We start from the raw sequence: 14,819 nt of genomic DNA on the forward strand, positions 1-14,819 counted from the left end.
AAGTTGACTTTTACAAACTTTTAGACTGAAACATGAACCAGGTGATAGAAACAAGTTGAAAGTAAAACCACTTCTCAAGAGGAAGGATTTCCTGCTGCCCAGACCAAACCAAGAGAATCCTGCCCCAAAGTAGGTGCTGTCACCTGAAGACAGAGACAGAGAATTGATCTAAAAGTACCTAACTCCCCAAAATGTGCACCAGGGTTAAGGCCAAGTTTTCTGACAGAAATCAGGGTTGTATTACCTAAGCAAGAAAGAACAGTTCCACAGCATACTGAAGTTTCAGCATTCACTGAAAAAAACTGCATTCACTGAAAAGTGAGGCTCCCCTAAATCACTATATCTGACAGGTCTACAGCAGTAAAAATATCATGTTCAGAATTAATGTTATTTTCATGCTATTCTGGGTGTAATCAAACTAACAAATTAATTACTAAAAAATAACTCAATCTAGCCAATTTAAATTTTAGGAACTGCTTATTACTGGAACTCTTCTACATTGCTGGTAAGTATGCAAGATGGTACAGCTTGCTCTGGAAAATAGTTCAGCAGCTTCTTAGAAAGTCAAACATACACTTGCCATATGGCCCAACAATTCTAATACTAGAAACTTACCCAAGAGAAATGAAAAGTTAGATTCATCCCAAAATAAATAAATAAGTAAATAGCACACACAAGTTTGTGGCAGCTTTATTCATAATCGCCAAAAGCTGGAAACAAGTTTTTAAACTGAGGAACGGATAAACATGCTGAGGTATACACATGTGGTGGAATAGTGCTCAACAGCAAAAGGAAACTACTGCTACATGCTGCATGGATGAATCGCAAAAACATTCTGCAAAGTGAAAGAAGCTAGATTCAAAAGGCTACATATCACATTATTCAACTTATATGAAATCTGGAAAAGGCAAAATTACAGAAACAGAACAAATCCGTCGTTGCTACAGGCTGGGAGTGGGAGAATGGGTTGACTTCAAAGAGGCAGCATGAGGGAATATTTTGGGGTGATGGAAGTGTTAGGTATGTTGACTGTGAGATGGAATAAATTTCAGTGTGTGAAAATTTAAAAACAGAAAAACTGTTTATCTAATATAAAAAAATACCTTACAACAAAATCATAATTAACTGAAATGCTTGAAAAAAGTGGAATTTTTCCTTTAACTAAATCTCTGGCTAGCCCATAAATGTGTTTAATTTCAACTCCCGCTATTTAAAAAAATCTTTCTATGATGTATTTCTCTACTTTTAAGCCTGAGTAAATAAGTCAGCTGCTTGTCTTTAATATTTTATTTAAATTAGGGCCAATTTATTTATTTGAAATTTGTCTCATATAACTATGATGCAAACTAAATTGAATTGGAGTAAGCATGGTGCCTCGGGAGGCATTTAATCAAGGTCCTTCCATGTTAAAATTCTCCCTAATAAAAAGATGAAATGGTTAATCCATTCATTCAACAAATAAGTAATCATTAGAGGCCTATTACGTGCCAAACAGGAAATACAAACGGCAAACAAGACAATCACAATCCCTGACACAATAGCTTAATGCCAACAATAATATCAAGTACGATATTCACAACAAAGAATTACAGTGCTTTCAGAATACACAGCAAGTACATATAACCTAACCATGTAAGTTATAAATCTCCTATTAGGATCTATATCTTAAAATGCCTGGTATCTTGGTGAACTCAAAAACACAGCTTAAAAAGCATGCACCACATTGTTCACCATCCCATTACCTCAGCATCCAAAGATGAAGAGAAAGCAAAGACCACATACCCCGAACACTGGCCCTTCACAAGCAGTACAATAATCACTCCCTTAGAGTAAGGTCCTTTTTAGGGAAATACCAGAAGATGGAGATCTTTCCAGCAAACAGGACATGTTTCTGATTCAGAATACTGTAACTATCAACTTCTCTGGTTGAGGAATACTATTTTAAAGGGCAGCAGAGGATGGGAGGTAAGTAATAAGAGAAAAGAAAAAAAACAGAGATAAGAAAAAAAAAGAAGCCAGAGTGTCAAGATTTCTGCAGTGAGGTCTTAAAAACAAATTAAGGAAGTTTAAGGAAACTAAAACGGAGGCATTGCAACCACACCCCTGTTTCTTTCTGTTATGAAAAAGGAAGCCAAGATATGTAAAGTGCTGCCTGCAGGTGCTGTGGCATGAAGTTACCATGTGCAGAGGCAAAACTATATAACCCCAAGGACTACAGAGAGTATATGATGAACACTCAGCTATACCAAAGTTACCCCAAACATTTTCCACCCCAAGCATCCTAATTATACAATGCTCCAGGGGCCACAGTGGGGCCCACGGGAAGAGTATTCATAACTTATGTGTCAAAAAGCAGAAAAGCTTTCAACAACCATTAAAGAAAGAAACACAGATTAAAATTAAGTGCCTCTTGGAATGTATCTATTTACAAGGGAAAACAAAACAATCAAAAGAAATTTACCAGCATCTTATTAAAACTCCATCTCAGAGGAGTAAGATTCTGAGTAGTTCCTATCAAGAAACAAAGAGTAGCAGCCAATTAACAGAGTCCCACAGCTCCTTTTCTCAAGTTCTCACAGTCAAACATGTTTTGGGATTCAGAATTTCAGAGCACTTTTGACAAGTGACACCATGTATTTTTTAACACACCTAGAGAAGGTAGGGATGGCACACAAGAAAGCCTAGACAGTAACCCATAATCTCTTACTATTTCTGCAGTGCAACCTACACATCCATGAAATAAAGACACAACAGTTCTCAGTAGGTTTTGTGTAAAAAATCAATTTGTGCCAAATGTACAAGAAAAACTTATTTTCAAAGAGCTTTGGATGTTAGAAGTGTTGATAAGGAATTACAGTCTTAAAGAGCAGTACCCATTACCTCATTACTAATTTGTGTGTGTAAAATGTTACCATTAACCTCTCCATCGTGTGCTGATTTTACTGTACAATTTTGGTGAACTTGAAATAATTCTAAAAGTCTTCCATAGGGTCACACACTAACATGCTGTCCAAACTCAATTCATTTTTAAATTTCTGTAACACAACTTCTCTTACTAGGGCAGTTTAGAAATCTAATCCTTGACACGTACAGAAGAACTGCCAAATCCAATTTTGCCACCATGTAAAAAATGTTCACTGAATGGAATTTAACATATTGAACTCCTCGTAAAATGGCTTAGTCTCATGTCCTCACAAGAAAATTGCTGCAACTAGTAAGGGTGCTCCTGACTAGGGAGCAGCATCCTATGAGGCACAAAAAGGACACTGACTTGTCATAAACGACAAGCTACACTACCCATAAAACCCTATTATCAGTGCATTTGTATGTACACACTTACTGAGCATATACAACACAAACAATATGCTATATACACTTTAACTGAAGTGTACTTTAACTGAAGAATAAAAAATTCCCGCACAGGGAAATACAGATGTAGTTCCTCATCAACAATGGTATAAAAGAGTAAAGTGGTAGAAAGGCAGTCATACTAAATAAACATCAAGGCTCCTACTGTCCTTGTGTTCTATGAAAAATACAACTCAATGATACTGTAGATATGATAAATATAATCTAAAACGAAAACACTTTTGACTAGCAACAATTCTGCCTCCTTATAATAACTTTAAATATGTAGTTGTTTTTACCACCTAGATTTCTTAAGATTTCTAGGAGCATCTGAATTGATGCCTTGATTTATTCTTGATATATTTCCCTTCAACAAATTTTCCGAACTTCACAAATCCCCTAATTTTGGAACTGTACTTATCAAAAAACTGCTAATGAGCACTGAATATTGTGGACTCTCTAAGGGTTCTGGGTATGAAACTATGAAGAGAAGTCATTTCATTAACCTGGTCCTCTTGCAAATATTTTCTATTTATTTCTTGTCTCATTATCACATCCCCATCCTCAATTAAAAAGTCAACTTGAAAGAAGAGAGGAAAATATGTGGATAAAGAGGAAGAATCAGTCATTTTTCAACCCTGAAAGCACCCTGGAATCACCTGTGGAAATACAAAAATATAGCAATGACCCGGCCCCAGATTCAGACATAAATTAGCATGGGTAAAATCCCTATGTCTGTCATTTTTTTAAGCTGCCCAGAAAATGGTAATGTGAAGTCAGGGCTGAGAACCACTGGTATAAGCAGCCTTCCCCACAAACCCTTTTCTCTTATTTTTAGTAAATGGTAGCACTCACTGCCCTCTGGCAAGGACTGCAAGGACTATCTTTAAAGTTGTTCATTTTTCTTCCCTCATTTACTGTCACAGAAAACAATTTACTAACTTTCACTTGAAAGATTTTAAGCAAGAGCATATAGTAAAATTTATGTTAACTTTTTGGATACTCTCATTCTCAATGTCCAGGATTTTATTTCTCAATCACTCTTCAAAAAACAACCTTCATCAGCAACGTATTTAGATAAAGAGCAAAGCATACAATAAACACACAACACACATTCCAGTTTTTAACTTTCAACAGATTATCAGAGAACACTCAAAAGAATCATTTTAAAGGCCTGATTACATTTTGATATTTTAATTAACTATAAATATTTTCAGAATCTCTCATATATAAATATTAGCCACAATATGCCCTGATACTCATGACAGAAAAAGAACTCAGTAAATAATCTACCATTTTTTAAATGAAAACTGACATTGTTCTTTTTTTTTCTCCTTTGGGGTACATATTGTTTTCAGATCCCTGGAAGAAAAGGAGAAAATAAAGTTTTACAAAAATATGCATCTACAAATACCAGTTTATTTTAAATGTCACTAACAACTGATACCTACCAGTTTTGCCTCCAAAACAATTTCTAGGTTATTTTTACATACCAAATTAGGATTTTATTAAAAGGCCTTCTAGCCATATATTTGCACACCATAAGACTAGTGGAATACCAGGAATTTTCTCTTCTCTCCCTATTACAGTAACTACTATATTTGCCTCTCATTTCAAAGTATTCATTGTTAGAATATAAAGTTAAGTATTTTACAGAAATAGAAAATAAACATGACACAGACAGGGTGTAAGGGAAAAAAATATTTTCACTTCCCTTTTTACTAAAGGAAACTCTGACTATAACTTGGACTCAAATATACGGTACTCCAAGACACTGCCAAGTATACTACCTGAAGTCAAAACCAAACAAGTTTAGAAAAATAGGTAACACAATAATTACAAAATATCCAGAAGTTCACTGCTTTTATAAAAATAAACTTGTATCATATGGCAAATTTCAGTTTAAAATTTTTAGGTAAATATTTTTAGCAAGTCCAATTTTAAAAAATACAAGGACAAATAATTACTAAGTATCAGTACATTTGAAGCCACTTTATTCAAGGTAAAATACAATGAAAGCAGAATGCTAAAATATCTCATCTTTCCTTACATCTGTACAATGCTTTAAAGTTCAAAGTGCATTTATATATATTATTTATTTTCATTCTCAAAATGAAAAAAAAAAAAAGCCATATGCTAAAATCTGAGATGGTAGAAAACATCCCACCCAAGAATTCTACTTTGTTTCCAAAAAATTTTTTTACTTTTTTTCTGATGGTAAAAATAATTAATGCATAATCACAGCTGAAAATGCAAACAATACAGCAAAGTGTAAAAAAGTATAAAACTAAAATCATCCTAAATCTCACTCTCCCACTGGAGATGGATTCCTTGCAAAAATTATGAGAATTACAAACACAACAACTGTTTATTTGTTCTGGGTTTCTCTGTGTGTCTATCTAAGTATACACACAAATACAGCTGAACCTTGAACAACACAAGTTTGAAATATGCAGATCCACTTATACATGGATCTTTTTCAATAAATAGTTTTTAGAGATTTGTAGAAATTTGAAAAAATATTTCCTTTAGCTTGCTTTATTATTGTAAGAATATAATATATAATATATATAACATACAAAGTATGTGCTAGCCAACTGTTCATGTTATCAGTGAGGTTTCCTGGCAACAACAGGTTTATTAGTACTTAAGTCTGGGGGGAGTCAAAAGTTATAACCAGATTTTCAACTGTGAATGAGTCTAGGGCCCCTAAAGGGGTCAATCATATACTCTCATATACTGAAGACACAGAAATCTTCAAGATAACACTTCCCTGAACATAAAATTATATAAACTACCCCAAGTATTCATTCTGCTTCTGCATTTTCATTTAAGCAGCCCAGGTTTGAGTTTACTTATCATATATGTATATTGCTTGCTTCACTTTAAAAACAACCAAAACCTTCTGGCTAGAATATTCCAAAGCCTGAGAACACAGGTATCTATAGCACAGGCAGGTGGCTGACTTTTTTCAGAAGTAGCCCATGGTCCTAAGCAAAACTGCAAAGTAGATGACATTTTTTCATGGCCTCCACCTCTCGGTTAGAAAGGACACCACAGCAGCAAAGAGGATATGAGAGGTCTACCAACCAGATGTGTGACTTGAGCATTTCACTCAACCTTCCTATGATTCATTTCAATTTTAAAATTTTGTAATTCTCCCCTTCCTCCCCATTCCACCACCATTTATTTGCTTTCAAGATATGTAAAAACTATCCTTTCTTCCTGTATCACTGGGGTTCCCTGATTCAAAATAAACCCTTCCCTGGACTGACAAACTCCCACTTCATCAATGCACTTTTCTCCTCTACATGTGAGGAATAAAAAAGTCTGATGAGATCAAAGATGTGTGTAAATTTTGATGAGGAGGGAGAGCAGCAACTCAGAAAAAAAATTTACGTAAGTTTACAGGTACAAATGTTTGAAGTTAAAAAGCCTTATGGGATCCATGGAAAAAATATACAATCTTACAACTTAAATAACTGATTTTATTGACTTCAAGTCAGTCAATAAGAAAACTTGCAGTGTTTTTTGCTCCTAAAATATTCATACCTGTGCATATTTAAGACAGTAACATAGAAGCAGCTTTCTAATCTTTCCTTACATCTGTATAATGCTTTAAAGTTCAAAGTGCATTTATATACATTATTTATTTTCATTCTCAAAACAAGTAGATGCAGTGGCCACTACTGATTGCCTCTCTAACATCCATTTCCCCCATATTTTTCCTTGCCGCAATTTTCTTAAATATCCTCCCTCTACCATGTGGCTCAGGGAAATGACCCCAGCCCCAATGGCAGGAGATGTTATCCTGATTAATAGAAACCAACCATGAGGATACTAGTCCCCTTGTCATAACTGGTTAGGAAGTGTTCATGAACTAATTCTGGTCTATAAAACTTAAAGGGAAAACTATGCTAGTAGACTTGTGCAAAAGATTTTCTGGGCAATGCACATCTAAATGTGATCTTGCTACCAGATTGAGAATGAACCCAACATAGACAGGAAAGCAGAGCCAAGAAAATCAGAGGCAGAACAAAACTCTGAAGAACTAGCCCTATACCTCCATACTTCAGTGTTCCACTCTAGCAGCTACTGCATTTCAGGCTTTGTAATGCGGCAATACCAAGGTAAATAGTATATCCCATCTATCTTCCCTTCCCCAACCTGGACCTCCTCCTCCTATACCTAAAAGTTCTCCTTCATACTTAGGCTGAGCCAGTCTATATAGGAGAGAAGTTACTGGAAGCTATTAGACCAGCATGCTGTGCATGAAGCTCAAGTGCTCCTGGTACACATCAAGGGTATGGCATTTCCTCTTCCAAGGGACAATTTCCTCCACCAATTCACTCCAGCAGATCCTACTCAGGTTGAGGAGATAGTAGAATTATAAGAAGACTCCTCTCCACCCCTGATGCTGTATAAAAGCTGAAAGGTAGAATAAGAAACCAGATGAGGGACCGTACCAGGGAATATGTGAAAACTCATAGACTGGTCACATGACTAGATTATTAAACAATTCTCCCTAAGGTATGATGCCTCTAAATTCAGGAATACCGGAACTTACTTCTTTTTTAATAGAGAATGCTACTAAATGAACCTCTAAGAGATGGTATAAAATAGGTGATATTTTACAAACAGATACCCTCTTCCATATGTTAACAACTCATAAATTAGTTAAAAAATGGAATCATAAAAAAAGCTACATACCTTAAGAATTTCCTTGCAACTAAAATATAAAAATTTACGTTCACGAGGCAATCTTTTAATGCAAGGCCAAGGCCTTTTCTTCAAGTATGGGTCAGCGAATGGTAGTTCTATTTAATCTTCCTTGTAAAAACCACACCCATAGTACATCACCTGTGATTTCCAGTTTCTGTTTCTTAAACATAGAAAGACATCTCACAAACACTGAAAAGCAATCTTACTGCATAATCTTTCTAGATTTTTACGATTTTTTCCTAACCATTTAAAGATATTTCACCCACACCTATTTCAAATGTAATTGATTTTAGCTCCTCACCTGTTTTCAAAATAGTCACTGATTCTCATATAAACACCTTTTTGTCTTCATAGTTCCTGAATGCTTCATTAAACTATGTAATTACAACATCAAGTACAACTGCCATTAACAATTTGTTGAGTACAAACACAAATGATTCTTGGCAACTCTGCAATAACTGGTGGGAATAAAAGTTCAAGAACAAACTACAGAGTAGTCTATTGCCATTCAGCATAGCATGAACACCAAGTAGTAAATGAATGAGAAGTATCACTTTTGGGTGGATTCAGCAAAGGTGAGTTAAGAGATTCTCCAGTAATAGGCCATTCCAGAGAGTCTTTGTTTATTCTACCCACCAATCAACACTCTAACAACTCATATATATCACCAGCTTGTGGATGTAAGAGATTTATACAGTGCCTACCATGTGCCAAGTATCACCTACTGGCACTTTATATGAATTTTCTCCAACTTGATGAAGAGAATATTGGTGGAATAAGTCTCTTCCCCCCTCCATTTTGTTTTTTGGATTTTTTTTGCAAATGTAGCTATCAGCTAAAGAAAATGGTTCAAAACCAAATCAGCTAAGTAAATATAATAAATTTTAATACAGCTAAATGTCTGACAACACTCGAAAGAAGAAAGCATTAGAAATTTGTATTTAAAAAAGAATATCTTGCATGAGATTTTACCTAATTCCAGTGAAAGCTATAAAAAATGTAAAAAATAACTACAGATTTTCATTAAATTAAAACTATGTGATACATCATTAGTAAAGAAAATGACCAAAATGTGTCTTACCTACCAAATATTCAAACACTTCAAGTTCATTGTTAAGAATTCTTTCTCATAACTAAGATGATGGGCAGGAATGGGAGGACAGAATAGAATCAAACACTTAAGAACAAATAAACATAGTTTAAGAACAAATCACTATGTACTTTCCTTAGGTCCCATAGTAGGAGGAAGCCCAAGTATTTAAACTTTTTACATCGCAGCTTTGAGAAGGGGACTGGAAAAAACATGGCTAACAGCAGCATCCACTATGTCTCTAAAACTTATATGTATCCACATCTCTCTCTCTCATTTCATATTTTTTGAATACTTCAGAGGCTTTACAAAATCACTTCACATTAATAGATAATTCACACTTGATCACTACACTTTAAGTATCCCAACTATGGTTCTGTCCTGCAGATAAACACAAGTGGTACTCTGAGGTAGCTTAAGCTGCTAGAAGTATACCATCTGCCCCTACAGAATCTCTGCAATTAGAGAACTACAGATACCTCAAAAATTTCCAGTTCCAAAAAAATTACATCCTGAAGAACCAACACCCAGACACATACTAACACCACCAATCAGTATCACTATGTGCCAAATGCTTAAAAAAAGACAAAGAAAGGAAGAAGATGGAAGATCAGAGAGAAACAGATCTCATTGGCTGTTTAAGACTGAAGTTAAAAAAAATCTGATTTAAATATGCACTACACTACTTCCAAGATACCTCTTACACAGGTTCCTTAAACTCTAGAAGACTGTTTCCTACTGTCAAAAGCAAGAGTTACACCACCTAATTCAGAGTTGTCTTAACACCACCATTTACGGTCCCCTCTACAAAGGAGGCTTTTGGTAAATTAAGACAAGTATGGTTGTTACTTGGTGATTCAAGATAACACAACTTCAGTTATAATATGTCCTTTTTGAATACCATAGGGGAAATAGTAAAGACCACCAAAAAAAATCTCCCCTGTAACATGATTCTACATGAACTTAAGCAGTGGTGCTGTGAAGGTGATATTTTTCTAAGCACTCGTCTGATAACAATTAAGTTTGAGATAAAATCATTTTAAGGTCATTTGATATTTAGGGCTACTAAAACTTTATATATTTTTATCTGGAACTGTGAAAGCTTCTCATTTTATCATCTCACTGCTATAGTTAATTCTCTTCGTACACAGATCCCTTACACTTCACCTTTTCCACAGCAAATCTAGCCTTCAAATGTCTTAACGGAAGTGTGAGTACCCAGTGACCTGTATTTTGTTTTGTTATTTACTAGTTCAGTATTTCCTGTGTTTAGTTTGATATACCCTTTGGAAAGCCCTTTAAAACTAAAAACCACTTGTTCCATTTTGAAAAAAACCTGAACCAATAAACTAGATAAGAAAAATGTTCCATCATAAAGGGGATTATGGAGGGGACACAGAGAAATAAATGGAGAACTCCCCATTTCTTCCTGAGTCACATTTTTACAGTCTGGATTTATTTCATATAAAACCAACTACCAGATTACCAGACACACCCATATTCAAATGCAAGTAAAGAAATATGACAAAGCCATGTATGAAATGCTCTAGATTACATACTTTTCTGCTTTCCTCCATTAGCATGAATGATAACAAGTTGACTATTCTGTTATAATTTGTTTCCTTAAACTTATTATCCTTATTTGCTACATACTCCCTGTCAGCATAAAACCTATACATGTGAACCTTCATACCTCAAACTGACTCCTTTTTAAACCCATGACTTTCCAGACTTGCATGGCCTGATCTCTGCCTACTTTCACAGCTTCCTCTTCCACAAAGACCTCCTGGCACTGCAGCCTTGTGTCCAGTTTAACAGGCCCCATGATACCCAACCAATAGGCCAATATGTTCCCCTTACCTAGAAAACTACCCCCGAAACACAGCCCCTGTTTAGCCCATTAAAATATTTTAAGGCCCAAATGGTGTTACCACCTCCAAAATCATTCAGAATTCTCCAGTCAAAAATTAGTAACACACACACACCATGCTTTCATCACCTCTAATGAAGCCCACAGGAGTCTTGTGTTGCAGTTACCTCTGTGCACGTCTACTTCTCCTCTTGAAAGCAGCTACTGGGTCACATTCACCTTGATACTCTACCCACTCTTCAACCTCACCACATAGGAAAGGACTCTTACACATAGCAAATGTCTGGGTTGAACAAAACTATTCCTTGATTTTAATCCCAGTCCCTTATTTCAAGGAATAAATGACTTTCATATATTAAAGAGTTTGTTAACAGTTAATGCTTGCAAATCTAATGATGCAAATATCAATAATTACATAATGCATTTAGTTGATGGTGGCAGAAGAGGTCAATGAGCACAATAAATCATCAGAAAAAAGAGCCATTTTCCAAATTCCCCCAAAAAAGGCTCATACATATTAACACTAAAATTAACCTTCCTGTCCTCCATTCTAGTTAAGAATTATACTTGATGCAAATCCAGAAATGCAATACTCCCTGAAAGCAAGTGTCTATATGCTGTGCTAAGAATCTATACCAAAGCCATGCAATGTATTTGATATCTTTTTTCCAACCCCCATAAATGTAATTTTCACCTTTTGCACAACTATAAAAGCTAATGCATACAACATAGGAGGATAACTTATCTTAGTTCAGAATACAGCTGGAGCAAACTTTGGAACAGTTATAAGCACATCTCTCCAACCCCACCACCACGTCAGAAAGCTATTGAGAATGTCACAAACCAGATCTGATATTTGGTGAAAAATGTTTTCTTACACTGGCCCCACATTTTTCTAATTCTAAATCATTCTTATTATGATTCTGTGATATTTTTCGCCCACAACTTATTTACTTGTAGGGAAAGCAAATATTCTTAAAAATAAATTCAGGACTTTAAAAATTAGCTATTTTTAATTTTTAAAAAGTATTCCAATGTAGATACAGTTCAACATCTTTTACCATCTGTGGACAAATGTCATTCATATCACAAGATGTAACTGCAAGAGTAAAAGAAATAAATATTGACTTATTTTCTTAACTTATTCAAAATCAGTAGGCTTTTAGTTTTCCAATTGAAGTCGACGTTCTAAAACAAAAGGTTAAAAGGGGGTCACTTAGTGACCAGCCTTGGTACTCATTACAACATAGTTTAAACTAATTCACACAGTGTAGCAACAGTAGCCATCTCCCACACAGACTCTCTTCCTCCCACCCATTAACTTTTCCTCCTTCCCCGGGAGAACTGCAAAGACCATAACACAGGCCTAACTGCCCCCCACCCCACCTGCACACATTCATCTCCGTCACCAACCGCAGAAAAGAAATGTGAGGGCTGTAGACCGAGAACCGTCGCTTCAGTTTGTCACTTCCCCCGCATGTGGAATAAACAAACGAACGCCGTAACAGTAACCATCAGAGTCATTTTGTCATCCCCGACTAACGTCTTGGTTAAGTTTTGAGCTAAGTGAAAAGCTCTATCAAATAGATAAACCCCTGTGCTCCACTCCCCAGTGACCACAAACACCCCAAAGGGAAGCTGACCCCCGAAATGAATGCCAGCCCCTGACACTCCTTCCCGCAGACTGATGCCTTCCTCCCTGCTGCCCGAGCCGCACTCTGGTGGTGACGGTCTGGACACCATCGGTAGCACTGGGGACTGCACTCCCGACCTCAGAACCGCTTCCGAGAGAAGCCCCCGCCTCTCCCCCGCTCGCCCACCTCCCTCCGGTCCCCACTAGCGCCGCACCGCTCGGGGAACTTCGGCAGCCGGCCCGGCCCGCCGCCCGCGGCACCCTCCTGCCCACCGAGCCCTCCGCGCCCTCCCGCCCGCGCACCGCCCGGGTCCTCGCCACCCCTCCTCCTAGGCCCCGCCAGAGGCGCCGCCCCCGCCGCGCCCACCCCACCCAGCCCGGGACCCCAGCCCACCCAGCCCCACCCGGGAAGCGGGCAGCCGCGGCTGCCACCGAGCCGGGGCCGCCAGCCGGGCGCCGACGCAGAGGGGGCTTTACCTCAGAGGCGCGGCCACGAGCAGCGGGGTCGCTCCCGGGCGCGGGCGGCGCTCCCGGTCCGTCAGTCAGCGGCGGCGGGGGCAGCGGCCGCCGCACATCACACCCGCGGGCGGCCGGAGGTGGAAAGCGAGCCGCGCAGGGAGGGAGCGAGCGAGGTAGGGGGGGAAGGAACGAGCGAGGGAGGTAACGCAGCTCGGCGCGGACTCGGTCGCAGCACTCCAGCCGGTGTCTCCTACCGCCGCCTCTGGCCAGAGAGTCGCCGCCCGGGCCGCTGCTGTCGCCACCGATGCAGATGGGAATGAATGCACAGCGGCGCCTCGCTTATCCGGAGGTCAAACATCCTTCTGCCTCGGGCATCCGGATCGGCGCCGGACCCGGAAGTGAACACACGGAAAAAAATCAAAAAGGAAAGCGTCTCTCCAGCGGCGGCGGCCCCAAGCTGCCCGCATCAGCGAAAAGAGCCGAGTAGAGCCGAAGATCACACCGGCTGGCTCGGATTGGTCGGCTCGCCTACCGGAAGAAAGGCAACACGTTCATTGGCTGGCAGGGACTATAAAGGTCAAGCCACACCCTTTTCCCCACCTCCGCGCGAGCGGTGCGTGAGGAAGAACGTGGAGTGATTGTGGTTACGGGAACGCTTCTGTGGGCGAGGCAATGGGAGGAGAGGCTAGGCGAGGTCTGTGGAGAGACCTGGAAGAAAACGCTCCCATGGTTTAGGAGGGCTACTAAAAATTCCGAGGCTTGAGTGAGCAAAGAGCCTCAGGGCACCTTTGTGCCACATCTGGGTGCCGAAGCGTCCCCGAGTGTTCGGAGCCCGCCCCTCCAGGTGCCATAGAAATTTAGGGCCCGGCCTGAAGGAGTGACATCCCAGGGTGGAAATTTTCCCCACGTTTTTGTAACCCCATCTCTGTATCAGGGAGCCAGTTGCTTGCAAATACGAATTGTGGCTCACATTTGCATCCCATATGCTTGTCCCTGCAGAACTACGTCTGTGAGCTCAGGTAGTCCTGAACTGTAAGAACGTGGTAGTTTGTAATCTCACATTTTCAAATGAACCTACTGGAGTTCCGAGAGGCCAGACAGTTGGTTAAGTGGGATGAAGGCCTCTATGGAAGTCGATCCATCATGAGGGCATTGTAGAGGACTGAAACTAATTTTTAAAATACTCTTATTCTTAATACTACCCTGTCTCAGATCCTTTCAAAAGTCAGGCATTATGGTGTGCGTGAAGAAAAAAGCGTTACCTGGTGCTGTTTAAAGGTTTGCTTATCAAACATTTTTTATATTTTAGTGAATTTATTGCATCAAGAAATTTGAGTCTCCTCTCTAAAACACACACATGAAAAACTTAAAAGGCTCCAGTGAAACAAATACACTCTAAAATAATTGAGGTTTATTCTCATTCTGCCTCCCTACCTTGCCAGACTGATGATAGGGTTAATGTGTAACCCTTCACAGGGGCAGTTAGCATGGAAAGATGCTGTTTCTGTTTTTGTAGTCCAATGGTGCCTTTTTTTACTTACACTTTTTCACAAACTGGAAGTTAAAGAAGTGACTGGGATCGCCAGTCTTGGAAGAGTAGTAATAAGAATAACACTGCTTCTGTATTTACCACACCACCATCATTCTGTTAGAAAGACCACAAAACAAATTAAGATTTAATGTATGCATGCTCTGAC

General features: G+C 38.7%; 1 protein-coding gene across 11 annotated transcripts in view; it reads right to left on the minus strand.

Moving 5' to 3' along the window:
* CSNK1G3 (casein kinase 1 gamma 3) overlaps positions 1-14,461 on the minus strand; it is a 127,971-nt gene extending 113,510 nt beyond the window's left edge. For 2 of the 11 annotated variants that reach the window (XM_036903178.2, XM_036903179.2), the window contains exon 1: positions 13,141-14,460. The gene's annotated coding sequence lies outside the window, so the exon portion shown is untranslated. Of the gene's footprint in view, positions 1-12,878; positions 12,899-13,140 lie in introns of those variants that run through there. The other 9 variants (XM_036903180.2, XM_036903177.2, XM_036903184.2 and 6 more) reach the window with 7 other exon arrangements.
* Between the last annotated feature and the right edge of the window lie 358 nt (positions 14,462-14,819).

Source organism: Manis pentadactyla, chromosome 13 (genome assembly GCF_030020395.1).
Source record: "Manis pentadactyla isolate mManPen7 chromosome 13, mManPen7.hap1, whole genome shotgun sequence".
Taxonomy (NCBI): Eukaryota; Metazoa; Chordata; class Mammalia; order Pholidota; family Manidae; genus Manis; species Manis pentadactyla.